Source organism: Musca autumnalis, unplaced genomic scaffold (assembly GCF_047663935.1).
Source record: "Musca autumnalis isolate F117 unplaced genomic scaffold, ASM4766393v1 scaffold_3, whole genome shotgun sequence".
NCBI lineage: Eukaryota > Metazoa > Arthropoda > Insecta > Diptera > Muscidae > Musca > Musca autumnalis.
In genome coordinates this window covers 57,521,119-57,542,988 of record NW_027411866.1, presented here as the reverse complement: position 1 = coordinate 57,542,988, position 21,870 = coordinate 57,521,119, and the positions used below count along the sequence as shown (strand labels likewise).

The 21,870-nt window shown below is 34.5% G+C and overlaps 1 protein-coding gene across 32 annotated transcripts in view; it reads left to right on the top strand.

Annotated features, from left to right (window-relative positions):
• Positions 1-21,870, top strand: part of Tomosyn (syntaxin-binding protein tomosyn) — a 171,222-nt gene that overhangs the window by 66,677 nt on the left and 82,675 nt on the right. For 9 of the 32 annotated variants that reach the window (XM_073978888.1, XM_073978883.1, XM_073978876.1 and 6 more), the window contains one exon: positions 2,206-2,762. The exons of 20 other annotated variants lie outside the window; for them this stretch is intronic. The gene's annotated coding sequence lies outside the window, so the exon portion shown is untranslated. Of the gene's footprint in view, positions 1-2,205; positions 2,763-20,946; positions 21,065-21,870 lie in introns of all 32 variants that reach the window. 3 more of the 32 variants (XM_073978868.1, XM_073978862.1, XM_073978869.1) reach the window with 3 other exon arrangements.

Here is a 21,870-nt window from a genome sequence, read left to right as displayed (position 1 = left end):
GTCCAATTTTAGCCTGAAGGTATAAAAAATATAAAAATTTTTATATTTAAACTTTTGAAAAAAAATGTGCAAATTTCGCGGTCTGGTAATCAATTACCAAGTTGGAATATTTTCGGTAATTGCAATCCACATAAAATAATGAGACACTGTATGTATAGTGTTGCTTACCGTGATATTAAACATATTTACCCCATGTTACCCAACCTTTACACATGCCAGTGACAGTTCGAAAAATTCAATACATACACAATATTTTACTACCACAATTAAATTTTTTGAATTGTCGACTCCACTGGCACTAGATTTTTCATGCCAGCAAAATTTTGAGCTGGCTGCCAATGATATGTCGAAACCCAGTTGTTCAAGAAATAGCAATTGTCTACTTTGACATAGTTATGTAACTAGTTACTCATTGATCCTAGTTACTTTACACCCAAAAATGGCACACAAAATAGCCTATAGCCTGCTTTTGTCACTGGAAATGGGCTTCCCTGCCTATCATGTAAATTCACTAGTTACTGGTAATGCGGAGTGTAATATATTGACTATTTTATAGACTACCGATGGATAGTGTAATCAACAATGTTTCTCTCTTGTTATCTCCTTTCAAAATTATTATTTCTCTTTTTGAAAACAAAATAGAAAAAATGTCAATTTAATTTAATTTTTTTTCTGAATTTATAAAAGACGTATTTTGATGCGTTGATGTGCAAAAATTTGTTGTTAAATGAAGATACAACAAACGTGAAGAACAGAAGAATATTTGGTAAGTATCGATATTTTTGGGACAATAGATTTTTTATTATCTCATTACATTTTGTACATTTTATTTCAGGTACTTCTGAATTATCTGAAGGACACTTGAGATGAACATTCCCAGGACCAAATATACAGTTCTAGTTCATGGATTCACACACAAGTTTCAATAACAAGAATCAAAAGATTAACATTAAATTGTCCTTTGTGATATATGTACGTATATTAGCGTCATGTAATTAAATAAAGCGTGGTTAGCGCATATACAGATTAACTGTTATAATTATTTTATTTAATCTGATATAATATACGTTTTACGTTAAGCATTTACCCATTTAGCTGATCAAAACATACTAGTGATTTTGGCTATCATTTCTAACTATCGATTTAACTGGTTACTGGTAATGCAATGAAGGGACAATTGAGTTTCCAAAGACTATCCAATTACCTGGTTACTGGTAATGCAATGAAGGGACAATTGACTTTCCAAGACTATCGAATTGCCTGGTTACTGGTAATGCAGTGAGGGGGCAATAGACCCCTTCCTATGACATCCCCATGTTAAATTCACCAGTCTATAACATTGCGAGTAGATTGGGCGGTAACTAGGGGTGTTTACCAGTAGCCAGCAAAATAGCTAGTTATTCCCTAGTTACCCGAACAACTGGGAAATGAAAAAAGAGTTGCCGAGACTATTTTTTAATCCATGTACATTTTTGTTTCTTTTAAGAATGCAAAGATTTAATGCATATTTTCAAAAAGATTAGGAAACACAAATAATACGTCTCGGTAGCTGCAATATATTAGTGGTTAGTAAAGACATAATTTTGATGTTTTTCATGCAAATATTGGTTGATAAATAATTTCCCCTCTGGGATTATACAATATTGAAAAGGCGGCAATACCAGATTCATTATGTTTATAATTGAAAACAATCTTTTTAAAACAAAATAAAATAAAAAGTAATAAAATATGTTGTGAATTGTGTTTTTAATCTGAAATATAATGCACTTTTGTGTGTTAATGCGGCTTAAAATAATTTTGAAATTGAACTTGCACTGGCATGTGTAAACACACAAGAAAACTGCATGCCAGTCGAACACTTTTTCGGCATTTTCGAGTATAATACATGTACTCAATTGGCACCAATTCACTGGCATGTGTAACGGAAGTGTTAGTTCAATATATACAATATTTTTCGAATAAACTTCTCATGCGTGTGAATCACGCAAAAAGCTACAAACAAATTAACGTTAACAAACAACAAAATTGTACACCAGTGCTACGTTTTTTCTCACCACTGACATTCATCATGCGCATCAATTTGAATGAAAATGAAATAGAGACACACACAGGAAGAGAGAGAGAGAGAGAGAGAGCGAGAGAGAGTAGTGCTCTTCTGACAGCAAATGTATAGTTTCAATATTATTAGTTCTCAATCTTTCATAGCCATGCATAAACGCACATTGCAAAGACGATTCGTTAGCTCGCTAGTGGCTCCTGCCATCGACGATGACTACATACACAACCGATTCTAAGGATTCTTATGATTATTTGCAAAAAAAAGCTCAATTAACGAAACGTTAAATGAAAAATTAACAGCATTTAAAGCAACAAATATTGTGTAAAAATAACCTAAAAAACCTAAAGTGGATTTTGTTCGGATAGCATCCCTTTGAAAGTGAAACACCAATTTTGCAGATGATAAAATACATTTCGAAAACACGCACATCAAGCATACGCATTCGCTTTCAGTTTTGTGGTGTAACATATCCAATGTGAAAAAAGAATCAGTCAGTCGATACATATTTTTTCGGAAGTAAAAAAAAATAAAACAAGAAAAATCCAAAACAAAAAATTATGGGAAAATATTCACGCAAAAATGTTTTAATATAATACAAAAATAAATAATCCATGCAAATAACCCAAAACACATGTGTCAAATGCAAAGGAATTTAAAGAAAATAATTTAGAGCCGAAAAAAGGATATGCAGAAATTGCTTAAAGTAAGTCTCATAGTTTGTAAATAAAAAAGAAATGAAATAAAAATCCTCAAAATCAAAATGTCCTTAAATGCGCAGCAAACATATTTATGCATGACGTACTACAAATGTTAATTCAATCTGATTTTTTCTTTGCTTTGTGTTTGAAACCCAAATTCCTGCTTCCTCGCCTCACCGCCTCTCATATTTTCTTCGTTGAGAAGGAAAAAACGCAACACCATGTTGTTGTTGTACTGCTGCCTTACTACGTTTTTGGTTGGCTGGTTGATTGTTTCGTTTAAAACTAACCACACTTGTTCCACAAACTTTTACTCATCTCTTCTCGAAACATTCATTCGCTCCTGCTCAATTTCCTACCTCCATATCCGACGAGATGTTTCCGTGTGCTCTTCACAATTACCATTCTTTTGTACAGCACCACCATCAAACAACTTCTTCTTCTTGTTCTTCTACCCAAAGCTCTGTCATTTCTAATGAATTTACAAAGGAAAATCATCATCACTGACAAGTACGGAAAAGCAGTCGAAAAGACAAAATCAAAAGCAAGAAAACAACTACAAACAAAATAAAGAAAGAAACAATGACGACGATGCATGGTGGGTGATGCTGGATGCTGGTTGGTGTTGATGTTGGCGCTGATGATGGTGAGGTGGCTGTTGAAATCTTTGAATTTTTTTCTTTTCTATGTTTTACTTCGTTTCACATAATGTAGTTTACCAACTTTTTTCTCTGCATCTCACATTAATCGTGTTGTGGTTGTTGGCCATTTGATGCTTTCGTATTCATTGCTGTTGTTGTTGTTGTAAGAAAATCGTGTCAGGGGGAGGCGTCATCCCTAAGAGTATTTTGTTTTTCCTTCACTTTAGAACTTTTTTATGTGTTTGTATGTTTGTATATGTGCAGATAATATATAAATGTGTTCATATTCGTATGTGAGTTCTCGTAAATTGCCAACGAAACAGAAAGTAATAACAATAAACGTTTAAGAAAAACACCATCATTAAGAAATAAATACGTATGTACGTTTGTCTATATGTATGTACTATATTTCCCCTAGCCATTTCTTTTTTATATGTGTGTGTGTGGGTAGGTTTCCTGATTAATTGAATCACATCCTGTTAACATCCCCAGTGAGTATCTTAATTAATTATATAATTTGAAATTGATTTCTTATTTAAACAAAGTGGCGCTTCCTTTGTTCCTCGATGGTTTTACCAAATGGCATGTCGTAATATTTTATCATTAGATACAGTGGGTGAAGGCAAATTTGTGGATGGTTACCTTATTTCTAGTTTATGTCAGATGTGTCGGTGTAATTTGAATAATGCTTAACAACATTATCAGTTGAGAATTAATCTGTATCGAAATTTTTTTCAACATGCCTTTGAGATTTAGGTGTCACCAATGCCCCCCTCACCTTCACACAATAAGCATTCAGTCAGCTTCGTCTATCAATTTTCTTTATTTGTTTTCAAGCAAAAGCAATGGCTAGGGACAGATCGAATACCGGCTATTCATCCAAAATCCTTTTCTCCAAAAATGATGTATTTAGGGGGTTTTGGACGTATTAACTTGCCGACAAAAATATGGATTTGGGTTAAAGCTTGAAAGGGCTGCGGAGGTGGTACATGAAGGAGTGGACAACATTGTCTATATTGGAAGTGGATATTATTTTGATGGACATTTCTTTCGATAGATAACGCGCCCACCAGTCATTACAATTGGTCATCGTACAATTTAGAGCTCTTGGACTATTATAACAGGAGGCAACAGGAAACAGAACAGCAAGATGTACAGTTGCGTTCAAAATAATAGGAGCGCCCATACAAAAAAAGAAAATTGTCAAAAAATATGGTTAAACTTACCCATTTTGGTTTATTTTGAATTTGTTTAACATTATTGACATCCCAACAGTTAAGTCATCAGCAGAAATGTGGCAATCTGTTTTAAATTATTTACTGTTTACACCAACATTATAAATCGCGTTTAAAGTTTTTGTTCAAAAAAATAGGAGTGTGAAAGAAAAAGGACGATAAAAATAGCTTTAGTTGAGTTTAGGATCAAAATTGTCAATATTTTAGTTAACAGTAGTAAATCCATTAGATTTTATGAGATTTGATTGCTGTTTGAAAACAAAAGTCCTTTGGAGGTAGCCAAGAAACAGGCGATTGTCCTTGCAGAAATTGTTTCCATAAATTGAGCACTTATTGGGCAACTCAATGGATTTTGTAGACAAAAGCTTTAACGATTAGATATTTTTGATGCTGTGGATGTTATCTCTAACAATATATAATGATTGGTATCCCATAAATTTGTGTATTTTGATCCTTGAGCCAAGTTTAAAGACAGTTTACATTAGCCCTTAAGGCAAGGATCGTCCAAAAATCGTATCTATAAGGAATTTATTCCCCTAACCAAATAATATTTAAAAGTCCTTAGGATGCAAACCTTGTATATGTAATCAGTTTCGCTTCTATTCAAAAAATGTTTAAAACGTGAACGGTTGAAATGTACTTTGCACCATTTAGTGATAGGCAGGCTGGGATTGCACTAAGGTTGGTATACAATATAAACTTACGTTTTTCACTCAAAAATACTTCATTTAGGTTATTTTCATTAGAAAACTGTTTATTATACGATGCAAAACCTAATAAAAATAATCTTAGGCCAACTTCAAAAGTTTGTCTTTAAAGTTTCCTTCTCAACAAAGCGTTTTGAAAAATGTCTCGTATGTGCCAATCATCCAATTATTCAAAAATGAACCATATAATGAATTCTGCGTGCAGTAAAGATGCTAAGGACCTCAAAACATCACTTGATTGAGAAATTAATGCCTTATAGATACGGTTTTTTTAACCGATCCTTACGTAAAGAGGTAACGGAAACCGGCTTTAACTTGGCTCAAGGATCAAAATACACAAATTTCTGGGATACCGATCATTATATATTGTTCGAGATAACATTCAGATCATAAAAAACTCTAATCACTAAAGTTCTGTCTACAAAATCCATTGAGTTACCCAATAAGTGCTCAATTTATGGAAAAAATCGCTGCAAGGACAATCACCTGTTTTTAGGCTACCTCTCAAAGAACTTTTGTTTTCCAACAGCCATCAAATCTCATAAAATCTATTGGATTCACTACTGTCAACTAAAATATAGACACTTTTGATCTTAAACTCAACTAAAAATATTTTTATTGTCCTTTTTCTTCCGTACTCCTATTTTTTTGAACAACAAATTTGAAGGCGATTTATAATGTTGGTGTAAACAGTAAATAATTTAAAACAGATTATCACATTTCTGCTGATGAATTAACTGTTGGGATGTCAACAATGTTAAACAAATTCAAAATAAACCAAAATGGGTAAGTTTAACCATGTTTATTCGACCATTCCCTTGGTGTGAATGAGCACTCCTATTATTTTGAACACAGCTGTACCTTCGGTAAAAATATCCAAAGGATCCTCACTTAAACAAAAATGTTAAACTAATTTAAATAATCGAGCTATATGACGTAGCAAGATTACATTGAAAAATTGGTATCTAGCGAAGTCCTACAGACATATCAACCGCTATGCGACGATAGTTTCGTTAATTAGTTAGGTTAACATCCTCAGGCATATTAGATGTTGTTGTTGCTAGATAAATTTCGCCATTTGGAGCTCCTATTTATACATCCAAGATTGCAAATTTGTATTTGTGAATTTCAAATTGAAGCTTTTTATTTCCAAAGACGACTCATTTGTCCCCCTTCTATTCTAGAAATCAATTTTTCAATATTACATCATATTACAGTTGATAGCTTTTTTCCATCATGTCTTTCACATCGAAAGATTTTAAGTGGATTGTGGTATAGAACGTTAAGACGTCAGCAATATTGTCTGTTAGTTGGCGACGACACAGTTTCGAATCCCAGCCGGGCTCAGCTGAATTTTTATTTTTAAATTTTGCCCTTTTAGGGCTAAGGCCATTATTTCTGAGGTTTTAATTAATCGTGCTATATGACCTAGGAAGATTACATTGAAAAATTGATATCTAGCGAAGTCGTACACACACATGAACCTACTCATCTAACTTCAGTGGATCGAAGCAGCCACTTTCCTGGAACTGGAGATAGACCCAGAGCCAGATTGAACAGAAGAACGAACATACAAACATAATAATAAACACTGTTACAACAACAAGAACAACACACACATCAACCGCTATGCGACGATCGTTTCGTTAACTGGTTAGGTTAACATCCTCAACAACTTTTGTGAGGGAGGTACCGTAACAAGATTGGACAAAATATTTCGAGACCCAAAGTTTGGACCAAATCGGTTGCTCCGTTTAAGTGATATCAAGAGTACCCTTTTTACGAATATTTTTGAACTTTTGTGGTGGAGGTACCTGAAGCACCATCTTCTTCTAACTTTACCAAAGATTCACAGAAATATTACCATAAAAATAGTTTGGACCAACGCGGTGTCCGGTTCGAAAGATGTCGTGCGCACCAGCTACTACACATGGTGACCGTAGGAGTTTTTTACAGCTTCCGGGACATTTTCTCAGTAAGTATGGGCTTACCCCTCAAAAACCTTGTACCATTGTAATAAAAAAATCGTATACTACACTTTTCCGAAACTTTGTGTGGGAGGTACCTTAACAAGTGGACCGATATGATCGACTTTCAAACTTAAACTAAGTTTGGACAAAATATTTCGACCAAATCGGTTGCTCTGTTTAAGATATATCATGAGTACCATTTTAGCGAATATATTCGAACTTTTGTGGAAAGGTACCGGGAGGAGTGGACCGATAAGCACCATCTTCGAATTTCATCAAATAATTGAAATATTACGATATGCAATGTTTGTCCCAACGAAGTATCCGGTTCGAAATTTGTCGTGCAGATCAGACAGCCTTCGGAACATTTTCTCAGCAGCCTGCAGCAACCTGTTGAAAAAAGTAAATAAATAATTAAAACGATTCTAGAGGAGGCCTTAAAATGCATTTTGTGTGATATAGTTCATATTCGAACCTGATCTATATCTGGCAGAAATATTACGAAGTGCAAAGTATGGACCAAATCGGTTACTCGCTTCGAGTGTTATCGTGCCCACCATTATAACGAAAATTATTTTGAACTTTTATGGGAGAGCTACCCGAACTTGATCTATGTTTGGAGAAGATATAACGATTGTTAAAATTTGAACCGAATCGTGCGCTCCAGCTAGCTAGACAGACAGGCAGATTGAGGGACCTTGCTAAATCGACTCCAACTTTTCTAAAACGGATTCATATTAGCTTAATGATATGGGACCCACGTGCTTACTAGAGTTGTGCCAAAGGAACTATATGGAACTATCTAGTTCATTTGGCAGTTCCAATGGCCCACATTTTTTCTTTGATGGTATTCATACGTTTTGGAACTAGTACATGAAACTAGGAACTAAATTATCCAACTCCACTGCATACCACTGCACCACGATGGCTAAAAATTATTAATTACATGATTTAAATAATTATGTGCGTCTTGACAAAACTCCCTAAATTTTTGAACTAGTTTGTCCTAATTTGGCTGAGTTCCTGTATTGTGTCGTTTCCCAGGATTCAGGTTCTTAGGGTCGTGAAGGCTGGGCAATGAGAGATAGCGCAGCGAAGTTCTCTCCCCATGCTTTGCATTCACAGTTTTTTGTACAACGTATTTTGTGTAGGTGCGCTTTTTGTGTGTGCGTTTATAGACCTACATAGGTGTCCTGGAAGGATGCCTGAGAGTCTACTAATGTTACTTTAAATCATTACTGGTAGGACCTTTGTTTTGTCCTCATCTGCGTTTCAACAATGGATTTTTTTTTCTTTTTCTATTCTCTTCATTATTCCAGAGTTATATATGGGCATTCTTTACCCATGCCTTTAACTCTAGACGCGCCGCTTTTAAAGGCTTAGCATTATCCAGGCTTACCGTAGTATACTCTGGCGTATTTTACCAAAGAGTTAGCTATCTTGTTACCTACCCCTGTATGCCCTGGTACTCATATACATAAAGTTTACCAAACCATGATAGGAGTAGTCGTTAATTATTTTGCTGTCCGCTAGAATGTTTACAGTGGTTGGCTTTGTGTTAGCGTTAAACTAGTTCAGACACGCCAAAATAGCTCAGACTTCCGCCTGAAGAATTGTGTTATGATCCGGCGGTCGTAGGAAGAATCTTGTTTCCGGTTCTTTTATATAGAGGCCCAGTCCCGTAAACTGTAGCATATAGCAGGAATCTGTTCTAGGGTCCGGCATTAAAACTTCACATAATGCAACTTCACTTGTTTTAGGTATACGGCACACCCACTCGCTCATCGATTTAACAGCCCGTTTCTGTATGTCAAAACGAAAATGTGTGGGAATGAAACACACCCAAACTTTAGCTTTCGAAATATTATAAACTTTGCTTTTGATTCAAAACAAAAACAAATTTGAAAACACACACCCGAGTTTTATAGAATTTCGTACACATTAATTTTCTTATCGACATACAGAAACACGCTGTAGGTCTTACCTTGCCTGAATTTCTATGGTGTGGACAAACAAAATGTCTCTATAGGCTATAGCCCTAGTTGGTGTAGTCCTCATTGCCGCACTAACGCTTCTGTATAACCAGTGTATTATACTAGGATTAAAACCTCATCTTGAGGCTATAGTCCTTTGAAGGTTTTAGCCACATTATCCACCCGAAATGACAGACATTTTGTGTTCAGTCTTCATATATTTTTTGTGGGCTTATTGTATGCATCAAACTGTAATTTTTAGATAAGAGAATTTTCCTTAACCCAGATATGCCCAATGTCCTATGTGTAGTATACACAAAATTATTGTTGACATGATACTTTAATGTTATAGAAGTACCGTTTTTTTATGTTGACACGTTCAGTACTCATCAATACCTCGTGGGAGATTTGTAGCTATTTTCTTGTGTCAATATATCTACGTCTTTAAAGTTCGGTTTATGCCCTGTCAAAGTGCAATGTGATGTTATCGCCGTCATTTGTTCTAAAGGTTTGTCAGTTAAGTATAGACGCAAAAAACTTTAGTTCAGCATAGACGGTATAACAACACTGTTGTTTTTCTCATACAAATGTAATTTTTTGTGTTATAATTGTCGTTATCTTTTTATAATAGTTTATATTTTTGTAGAATATCCCTGAAGATGATAAATAAAAAAGAAACAAACAAACACGAACATCTGTGACCAAAAGCCAAAATAAAAACCACCAAAAATGAGAACACAACAGGTCAACAATAAGTTCATTTGCGTCTTGGGAATGCTCGAAATGGATAGATTGGTTCGTTCTGATCAGAACTATTAGAGAAAAAATTGTATTTCCCCAATCGTAGCACACTGTATGGATATGGGGGTACATAAAACTTGGCAGATTCAGAAGCATGGTGAGGGAACTATGGATCAACTGTCTTTTGAAAGAAGTATCGCTAATACTCTACTTTTTGGAACCAAAAATGTTCCGATACACCAAAGGTGTCATTCATCGGTTAGTGTAAATAGTGAATTGTGTTATGATTGATTGGGCCAACTTCTCCGAAATGGGTAATTTTTCAGAAAAATTTTACAGTTGTCTGTCATCAAAGAAGCCTGTCATAAAAAGAAACTTTACTATATGCCGAAAATGTGGCATAGGATTACATGTAAAATTTTTTGTGTCGTATCACACACAGGAGATCATGTGCCCAATGTCCTATATATAGGACGCTTCAAAACCACTTTTTTCAATAAATGTTAAAAAACCTATAAACACAGTGTTTTATTTCTCATTTACTACCAAAATAATATAAAAATACTTTTGAAATCATCAAGACCAAGCAATGGGCATATCTGGGTTAAAAAAGTTTTTGACCGATTAATGGTCAAAAAACGGTCCATTTTTTTTTTAAAAATCAAAATTTCGATTTTGACTTTTCATTATATTTTTTAAAATGAAATTTTTAAAATTCCCTCGTTTAAAAACTAGGTTATAGGTACCTAATAAGCCCACAAAAATATATGATGATCGGTCCATTCGTTTTCGAGCTTTAGTCGACACCGCAAAACACTTGTATAAGAATGGGGGTAACCCCTTAATGAGGTGGTCACTGAAAAGGATAAATAACTTGTTCGTGTGCAAGCCTCTGCAGCTGGCACCTTTATACATTTGAAATACTACCTTTCAACAACTCAATCAGCAAATAGTATCGATATACACTTTTATACAGTTTTTTCCCACTCCACTAATTTTAAAATTTGCTTCACAAAATTGATGAACTAAGAACTACAGGCCTGGGTAACTGTGAACACCATATGATCATTATTTGCTTTCAAACAAATGTGAGCCATGATTATTAGATCCAAGGCAACTTAAAAAAAAAGAAACAGTTTTATAACGACCGTTGCTTTAAATACTCAAATATTTGAAGATAATAAATATTGTTAAGTTTGGGAAAACATGAAAAAAATGTCGTACGTCAAACCGCACTGAATACATTTACGCTAAAAATGTCAAACTTTCCAATGGAGATGTTAGATGCCGCCAGAGTTGCAGTAGTGGGGAACTCGATCTAAGAACCCCTAGTTTCATGCACGACTACGAAGCAACAGACATTTCGGAAGTCAACCTTAGTGTACTTGATATGTGCTCTAAGCACTATTTATGTTGACTTCTTCATACGACTTTTAAAGAAGAATTTTTGGACCATGGGCCACGTATATACACTGCCGCTCACTTGAATAGAACTCCCTACCAATTGTTTTTTTTTTCAATCTTCATTCTTTTCCGATTTATACAAGATATGAAGTGTTGACGTTTTGTTATATTTTGTTTCATGTGTTTGGAGTAAATATAGCCATTCATTTGAATTCAAGTCCGATTTATATAACAAGTATACAACGAAAGCAAAATAAAGAGAAAAATTCATGTAAAAAAATTGGCTTATTTGAATAGAACCCCCCTTTAAAACTTGGGTATACGGAATGATTATATTAGAATATCGATGCATATTCACTCTATATTGAAAATGAAGTACTTTCAGTAGCATTCAATACAAGTATATCCCTCCTGATTAAAGATATACCCGTATGTCCTGCTTTGGCAAGGATACTTTTTATAATCAAGTATAATGCCTAAATAGGCTTGTCTTAATCCTTCAACAAGTTAATTTTTGGAAGCGTACTGTCTACTAGAGTCGTAGATTTTACGCATAAGTCATTCTCATACATTTTAGGTAATATTTACCTCTGTTGAATATCTCGGCCCCTTAAGGACATCCGTATTTCTTCTGAAAAAATAAGTTTTGACGAGTCGAAGTGTATACAGATTTATAAAATCGTTATGAAATTTCAACTCCTGACATCCGTTAATGTTTATCCTTTCAGGAAATGAATTTTTTAGAACTCCATATTTAATATGGAGTGAATATCTATGCATATAATATTATCATTCCGTATACCCAAGTTCAAATGAGCCAAATTTTTTCATGAATTTTTGACTTTATTTTGCTCTCGTTGTATAATTCTTATATAAGTCGGACTTGAATACAAATGAATGACTATATTTACTCCAATCACATGAAACAAAATATAACAAAACTTCAACGCTTCATATCTAAATAAATCGGAAAAGAATGAAGATTGAAAAAATTGAGCGGCAGTGTAGCGATTAACTCCATATAAAACAACAACAGCCTTTAGGCTGAAGAGGGTTTATACACTTTGATACGTCCAAAATTGTGCCCAATCGAAATAATGTTTTTCGACCCCAAGTATGTTTGAACGAAATTCGTTTCCGACCGTCCGTTTGTCTGGCTGGAGAGCACAATAACTCTCGAACGGATCAACCGATTTGGTTCAAATTTTTGCTATCGTAGTATGTATTTTGTCCAAACTTAGTTTAAGTACGAAGATAGGCCATATCGGTCCACTACTTCAGGTACCTCCCCCACAAAATTTCAAAAATTTACGCTAAAATGATGCGCACGGTAACTCTCGAAGGGTGTAACCGAATTGGTGGTCATAATTTTGCATATAGTAACATTACTATCAGTCATGGATTAGGTTTGAATATGAACTAAATCGGTGTACTCCTTCGTGTACCTCCCACACAAAATTTGTATACAGTTTAACAACTCGTCTCGGATCGTTTTGAAATATTTTGCAAAAAGTTATTCTTGCGGGTCCTGTTACGACGCCGCAATATTTTTGCCTGCCGGCACCAACTAAATTGGGTAGTATAGTATGTAAGATAACTTTCGAAGGGAGAAATCGATTTCGTCCAAACGTTGTACATCGTATTATTTCTACAGACTCGGATTATGTCCGAATATTGGCAACATGGGACTACTATTTTGGGTACCTCCCGCACAAAGTTTTGAAAGAGTTTAAGGACTTGACTGAGAACATTTTTTTTAATTTTCGCCAACATGTTGTGTATGCGGCCCAAGTTACGATCGTACAATTTCTGTCGGGGGCAAGTCCATACTTCCTGAGAAATTCGCTTAAAAATTAAAAACCCCTATAGACGTCAGAAGTATTTTGTTTAATTCTTTTCTTTAGGTCCGAGGTTGAGAGTATATCTCTGTCGGCACAACTGACTGATATTTTCTTACTTGTTTTTTATGGCTTGGCTCATAAAGCGACTACTCATTTAAGCTTTAAGTTTTTTATCAATTTATTGTTCAAACGATAAACAAATTTTACCAATTCGTTGTGTAGGTCAAAAGCGAATCATAGAAAATTTGTGAAAATCGTCTCCTGCTTATCCATATTTAGCCGATTTTATATACTTTGCAATAGCCACAATAGTGAACTTGTAAAATGTTTTTTTATCGATTGGACAATAAATGTGGGCTGTAGAGCGAATTCGCGGAAACTCACCTGTGACCTTCATATAAATTACTATGGGAATAAAGATCGCTCCGGAGGCACGTGTTAATACCGGTTAACCACCATAAAATTTCATATTTAGGTGTTTTGGATCAAAAGAAATAAATAGAGGATAATCATTTTAACAAAAATTTTAGCTTGTTTCTTGATTTTATATATTTTACAATAACTTCGAAAAACTTTTGTCGTTGACTGTTGTTTTATGAAATATACATAAACATGCGATTTTTCTACTTTATCTTTTTTTCTTTAGACACTAAAGTCATGTAAAATTTAAATTTTCTGGACCCCTTTTGCTTCTACCAAATTTATGACGCATCGTTAGCTATTCTCTACAAAGGATTTTTTTTATATACATACCTACACCTTCATCCTACCCAAGTTGCTAGCAACAAGGATATAAAGTGTTTTCAAATTACCAAACTGGGATTTATTTTATGATCCATCTGTACACACATACATATGTATGTATGCCATATTTTTCTACATTTTATTAAACATTCAGATTAAAACTTTTGTTGTTTAATCCTTTGAACGAGCGATACATGAGTGAGCATAATAGCCTTCTGTATGTGCTTCTGTTTTTGTATACATATATGTACATTTGTATGTTTTGTGTGGCCGTGATTTTGTGATTCATGGTAAATCGACAATACAACAGAGGCTTTCAAAATTTTAGGTAACATTGACAAAAACTAAAAAGGTTTTCACAAAACATGTACATATGAATGAATGAACATACATACATACATTTTGCTTGCTTAAGATGTTAAGAAAACAACAAAACCAGCATCAACTCTTTGTAAACCCACAAATCAACACTCACATTGTACTCACATGTGGCGTTCGCTGTTCATGGTGGTTATTGTATACACCGCACACTTGTGGCCCATACGTAAGAGTGTAATTTTCTTTTCATTTTTTATCTAACTAACAACTTCCATTCAAACGTACAAACAACCAAGCGACAAAAGATACACTCAAAACCTTTAAGAACTGCGGAATGTACATCAGTTTTTATCCTGAGGCACAGACGTTCTTAGCCCACTGCTTTGATGGTGTTGGTGGTAAATGACATTCCAACTAAGATTTCATTTTCTATGCAGCCTAAATATGTGCCTTGTTTTAATCACATCCACGTAATATGGGTTTAAGTATGCATGTCTATTCGTGATTGTTAGTCTGTGTGTGTGTGCTGTTTTGAGTTTGAGCGACTGAGTGTTTATATTGCCATTATACATGCAAATCTAACATCGTATATTTTTTGTACAAACCTCGCATATGCCTAAAGCGAACGAACGACCATCCATGGGTACGTATACGTATTGTGAATACCAGTCACATGCTTGGTGTAAAGTATACGATCCACCAACCATCCATCCATTCATACATGCTACACATGCTACACCTTTAATACATACGAGGCCATAGGCGGATATACACTTAAATTATCGTACCTCACTCTCGTATTCCATTCCCCTCAGTTTTTATATTCGTGCGCTCTACCGTTAACATTGAAGACATGTCCGTATATGTGTATGTACGTGTGTACGTATATTTATTTGGTTTTTTGTTAGCCGATACCCTCCTCCAGCTAAAGATTTACCTACGGCTGTTGCATGTGTTTGCATGTCATTGAACAGGTTTTTTTCTCCTGATTTTCACTTGCGAAAAATCGATTAAAATTTAAACATCTACAATAACATTAGCAACAACTACTACAACATCGGCACTATCATCAACACTGCCAATACCAACGACTAGCAACAGCATTAATGACAACAATTGTGTGTATGTGTGTGCGTGTGCACTTCTTATGGGGGTGGGTGTCTTCATTGTTTTCGTTAAAAAAATTAAATTCGTTTGATTCGATTTGTTGAGTGAAGGAGGCCTTTATTGTAATATTTGATTAAACGTCAAGGAGGCTATTTGCCTGCTATGACATGCAATTTTCTAAACAATTTGAAGTGTCTATTCCAAAGAGAATGTCGAATCCTCTTCAGTTCAATTGTCATTATTATATTAGAATTTATTAATCTGCTTTTAATTGCGAATACTTATTTTTTATATGCATTTGAACATTTTTTAATTAATTAATTGATTATTGAATTAAAAAAACATTAGCGGAGAAACATTCTTACAGCTTTGGATTTTTTAACCGGATTGTAAAGCTAGCAGTCCATCTTGCATAGTAGAAGGTTTTGAGTTTTAGTATATGCCCAGACAGCACCAACATTGGGTTTAATTACAGTTAAAAAAGGACATAGTTCTTCATGTGACAAACCGTGAGATGTAGACATATTTATTGGGCATTACTGCCACTAGCACACATTTTACATATTGCATGAACAACTCTATGTAAAAAAGGTTAGTTCTTGTTGGATCCAGCACAAGGCTTGTGTCGATTGGTGCAAAAAAGTGTTGAAAAATACGATTGCGGTGTTTTGAAACATTGCCACAGGTGACGAATCATGGATGTACATATGCGTATGAGCCCGAAACAAAACAGCAATCGACCGTGTGGGTCTTCGAAGACGAGCCAAATTCAACGAAAGTTGTTCATGGAAGAAACACTTCGAAGCAAATGGTCGCCTGTTTCTTCTAGCACGGTCAATTTTGAAAGGTACACCACAATGTATTTGCCTGAAGTCTTCGGAAAATTCGAAAAACGAACAAAAGAACAATCATTGTGCACCATGAGATGCAAGTGGAAAAAGTGGAATATAATGGGCAGAAATTCCCGAATTTTGGATTTCGTCGTTATAAGCGATATGACGTTATAAACGACGACGTTATAAGCGATTTCGAATGTACATATGAACATATGAATGTTCCCAAAACAGTGCACGCCGATTATATTCGCTCAATGATGTGGGACCAACTGTTTATCGCCGAGCTCGGACGTCGGGTCTTACGACACCACTTGTAGGGACGTTTTTAAATGCATGAAATCGGGTGGTACCGTTATACTGGGGCTATACCAAAACCTGGACCTATGCCCACAAATTTTGGGGCTGAAGTGTCTGTACCATTGGGAACTCCAAATGCCAAGTTACAGCCAATTCGTGCTAACAATGAATATAAAATCGTCAAAATACTTGAAATCGGGTGGTACCGTTATATGGGGGCTATAGGAAAAAATTGTCCCATATTGGTTCTGGTTTCATATTCATGTATTGTCATCCAAATCTGAAAAGAGTACAAGGTTTATTTCGATTGGTCAACTGAAACTGTGTTTAAAATGAGTTACTAGATTTGAACAAAGCAAGTTAAATAAATCACCGTAACAAATATTTAATAAAAATGAAAAAAATTTAATTGTAAAATTGTAACTATTACAACAATGTCTATGTATTACACGTTTTTGTTTACAGGGACACACTCATGGTGGTTGACTTCCGAAACGTCACAAAAATACGTTGTTTCAGTTATTGTTCATGCTGTTTCTAGAAGTATTTAAAATGCACACTGTTGCAAAATCTACCTGGTACATCAGTTTTCTTACCTATTGCTTATTTTGCGTGTATCGTGAGTTTATAATGCGCCACAGTTACATTTTGGAATACAATACTTAGCATTCTGTATCACTGCAACTGACGATTTGGAAGTAAGCCTACCTATAACTTTTTGCAAACAAGAATAGACATTACAGCAAAGATTTGCCCAATGCTTCTGTCTTTCCAATCGATTTGCAGGAATTTCGAAATTGGACCTTTAACTATAATGATTTGAAAACTTTAAAACTTTTTATGAACGAACATCCACTACAATTAAATAACATTCACATGTTAAAAAGAAATCACAGGTGTGTCTACACTCCCTAAATTCATTAATTAAGTATCTGTGGGAAAACGGCTGGCTGTTTTATCACAGCTGGATTTGCAGTAAATATGAAATTTGTAGTTTCCTTCCTTATTTAAAGGCCAGCACATCTTGCTGAAGACCAAAACCACTCAGATCCAACGAAATTCGTTAGTAATTGATAATGGTTATTCAGACACAACATATGTACAAATGTTTATCGTCACCATAAATGGGAGTATGTAATGAAACCAAAACCGCGGAAACACTTGATTTTGGGATCCGTCATTACAACAAAATCTGTAATGTTACCTCATTTTCCGAAATGCCTTTTCTTGAATAGGATCGTTATTTTGAACGCATGTGTTTTAGCCTTATGCATTAGATTCAATCAAAAAAGGAATTTTGATTTTTTCGGAGATACGTCTTAGGGCATTTATGGTGACGATATGTAGCTTAAATTTGATGATTATTTCTTTTAGTCCAGTGTGATTTCACTAATTTACAAAAAATGTCGCGACATGTGAATATGCCGACATCACGTAAATAAATTAAAGTGATTTGCATTGGGGTTTGTTTCGCTTTGATTTGTTACTGTGGCATGGCATGGAAATGTTGTTTTTGTTTTTATTTATTCTTGTAGTCTCATTTTGTTTTCCTTTAATCCCAAAGGAGAATATAGGGGTCATAACCCCGCTGGCATTAATCCATCATTTTGATTATGACGGAGACTTTTTTGCACAACCACACATTCGTCAGGCAAATTGAATAAATAAAACAAAAAATAGCACTAAATGAAGTAGTCCAAATCTTATTTACTTTTTTATTTTATTATTTATTTATAGACCGACCCCGCGCGACCTCTTAATAAATTGTTTGTCACATGTGGGAGTTGACAATAACTGTAGTGAAAACTGTATTGTAAATTAAAATTAATTGGAATTATAATAAATTATTACATAACGTTGTTTTTTTATTTGATAAAATTCGACACATTTTTTATTTGTTTTATTTTTATGCTTTCATTGGCAGTGTTACACTATCAATCCTCTTAAATCTGGTGCCTTTATAACCAAACATCAACTCATTGCCAAATCATGAATGTGATTTAGCAAACTCTATTTCACGAAATGTTAAGGCAAGTTTATATCCGTTTCACCCGCAAACATATAATTTGGTTTCCAGTTATAAACAACCTACGCTTAAATACTAATGTTTTTATAGACATTTTATATTCCATATATTATTTTGGGTAATTACTTCGTTTTATACCTAAAATTGTATTCTATGCTTTATTTTGTATGAAATCTCTGAACATAAAATTGGTGAAATGGAACCAATGCACAGTGGATCCACCCATTGGACAAAAATAAAAAAATGAATTTCAAAATTTTGTTAAAACATCTGGCAACATTAACAGCTATGACATGGACCTTTTTAAAAATATATTAATTTTTGTTTCATTCGAACGCGATCTTCTTAAGAATAGCTTCAAAATTCGGAACATTCGACAAATATTTTTTGTTATGAGTACAACCTGTATTTTAAGTGCAAGTAAATATATTCAAAATATCGCAAAACTAATACGTATAGCAAAATATTATAGTGGATTTTGAAGGAGGAGGTAATAGCTTAATTTTAATTAAAAAATAGTGTTTTAGCGTGTTGTGGAATTCTAGTTAGCTCAACATTTTCTTAGTGTATTTTGTAATGTCAATTCGATCATATATTTAAATTTGACCTTAGGTTTTAGTCATGCTGCCCACAAGTGCCCACCTCGGGAATAATTTTCCAAAGTAGGTCATGGGTTTAAGATTATTCAGTGTTAAAATCAGCTGCCATCTAGTGCCAGACTATAAATGATGGGTAGCTGACTAAAGCTGCCCTAGAATAGAGTTTCTATGGATATATTAGCGTATAACTCTGTTATCTGACCACGTACATTAACATAATTGGCATCAGCGGCAAGATGAAGAAGTTTTCTTCCAAATTTGTCTTACGTTGGCGGTACGTGCCTTCCAGGAAGAAAACTATAAGAAAAATGTTAGAAATTTTCAGACAAAAATTTTGATTTTTTTAATTTTGTTTGGAATTGTTGTTTAAAATTGTTTGGATTTTATGTTGTTTTGGAGATTGTTTTGTTTCCCCAAGCCTATTTTCGCATCATAAGATAATCGGGACCTTTATTCATGTCATTCTGTATTAACATCATATAACAATTCTTTCCGTATACCCCCTCCAAAGGGGAAAGGGGGAGAATGTTACGCTCATGGTCTCTTAAAACACTCTTCACAGCAGCAGAAAGCTGTAACCGGCGCATTGGCTTGATTTTTGCACTCTAAATATTTTTGGCCACTTTCTCCATACAAGTGGATCCACTGCGCAATGTAGAATAAGTTCATTACTTGCAAATCGCATGACAAAGATATCATTGAATTTTCAGTTTTTGTAGCAGCCCATCTGCTATTCGTTTCAGACCATAGCCTTAATGTCGCCGGGTAATTTTATGTATCTATCGTTTTATCTAATCTGTCTAAAGCAAAACGAATCCACAATGTCTCCAAACACTAAGAAAACAAACGATATGATTGGTGCACTTCGGCTTTGCTATAACAAGTCGTTTTGTTTGCGAACGAAATGAATGCATACAGAACGAAACTAACCAATTGCCGCTATATTTAACGTCGTACACATTAAGTCCAAAATTCATTCAGCTCTTCGCTTAATTTTTCTGCTTTGCTTAAATTATTTTCCGTAAAAGAATAAAAGGCAAAGGGCAATTTCGGCCGTTCTCTATTCATTTACAAGAAATACAAGCCAAGAGAGTAAAGTAAACAACACAAATCTTTTTGCTGGATTAATCTTCTTAATGAGGATTTATTTGACATATGCGTAAAGGAATTGACATTTGAAATCCAGTGGGTTTATTATAAGTAAATGTACTATTAAGCCTTGTTTCGTTTCCTTTTGTTCTTATTGGAAAAAACGAAACAAAACAAACGTTTCGAATAATATATTTTCGTACCATACATTGCTTATCATAAGATAAGCCGAAAACCGAGTAAACGTTTTGGCCGATGTTAAATTGTTGATACCAAAAAGATATTTTTAGAATTTTATGCTGCAAAACAAATCAACGCTCAGCATTAGTGTAATTGTCTCCTTGTGTTCGTTGTTTTTTTTTCAACGCTTAACGCATAGCTTCACTCAAACGTTTATTGTGTTTTCAGCTTTACTTAAATACAAGACATTTGTCCCATAAATTGAATTACGAATAGATTTGTAATCATGCATATTTTTTGATATCTTTGGTCACTTGCCGATTCCATGGAAGTTGCCCATTTTTTGTTGCTGTACGTGTTGGCTATCCCTTCATAACCTCAATTTGTTTGGCGTTGTGCGTTTGATGTTTTAATGCGGTCATGTAAATGTTAATATTTGACACGTTTCAGTATTGTCCCATCTGATCTCTGCTTCTAATAGATTGTATTTAAAGGCATCCCCTTTTAACTATTCCCATTGGAGAAGGACAGACGCTTCTGAAAGTTCGTTAAAGGCGGATTCTGTTTCCAAGTTAGACTACTCTAGTCAGACGCCCTTGGTAAGTTTTTTTTTACATTCGTTCACTAGATTTGATGTGACAATCATTGATTATAATGCTAGAAGCGCCGCTTGAGACTGTCCTACTATGTTTTATGCCTGATGTTGTAGAAATATATTACAAGCTTCCTTTATGAACAATATCTCCGCCTGAAAAACAGTATGACTTTCGAAACGTCTGTTGCTTTGTAAATGTCGTAATCATCTTATTCTATGTCGCACTGATACAGAATTAATGCGAAGTATTGTAATCCAAAACTTCATTGGTGCACAATTGAAACAAAGAATACAGAATGTATACTGCACTCCTCAGGTGGTTTTGTGGATTCTTTTCTAATAGGAAATATTGAGAACCAAAAAAAGAATTTTTCATGATTTTTTTACAATCTACCAAACATTTTTAGAAATTTATTTTTTAATGTGAAAGGTCACAGCCTGAGCAAATTCCCTATTTTTTGTGCTAAAAAATACTGTTTTTAAACACTGTTTTTACTAAAGCAGTTTGCGGTGCCCACTGTAACTCGAAACGAATAAACCGATCATATATGGTAACATGGGGCGGCTTCACCACTGGGGCGCGTTCGCTAGCGCCGATTTTCTTGATAATTATAACTGCTACAGAAATGCCGTTAAAGGGAAAATTGTGAGTTTAACGAAGATCTTTCATCTCCCAAAAATTGGCATTTCTATCAAATACATGATTGTTGATGCACGCGGTTTCATGTTTTTGGGGTATTGCGAAAAATATTCATAGTAGGTATATTTTGTGATATCTTGTATACCTTTTGTGATATCAAAATTATATTT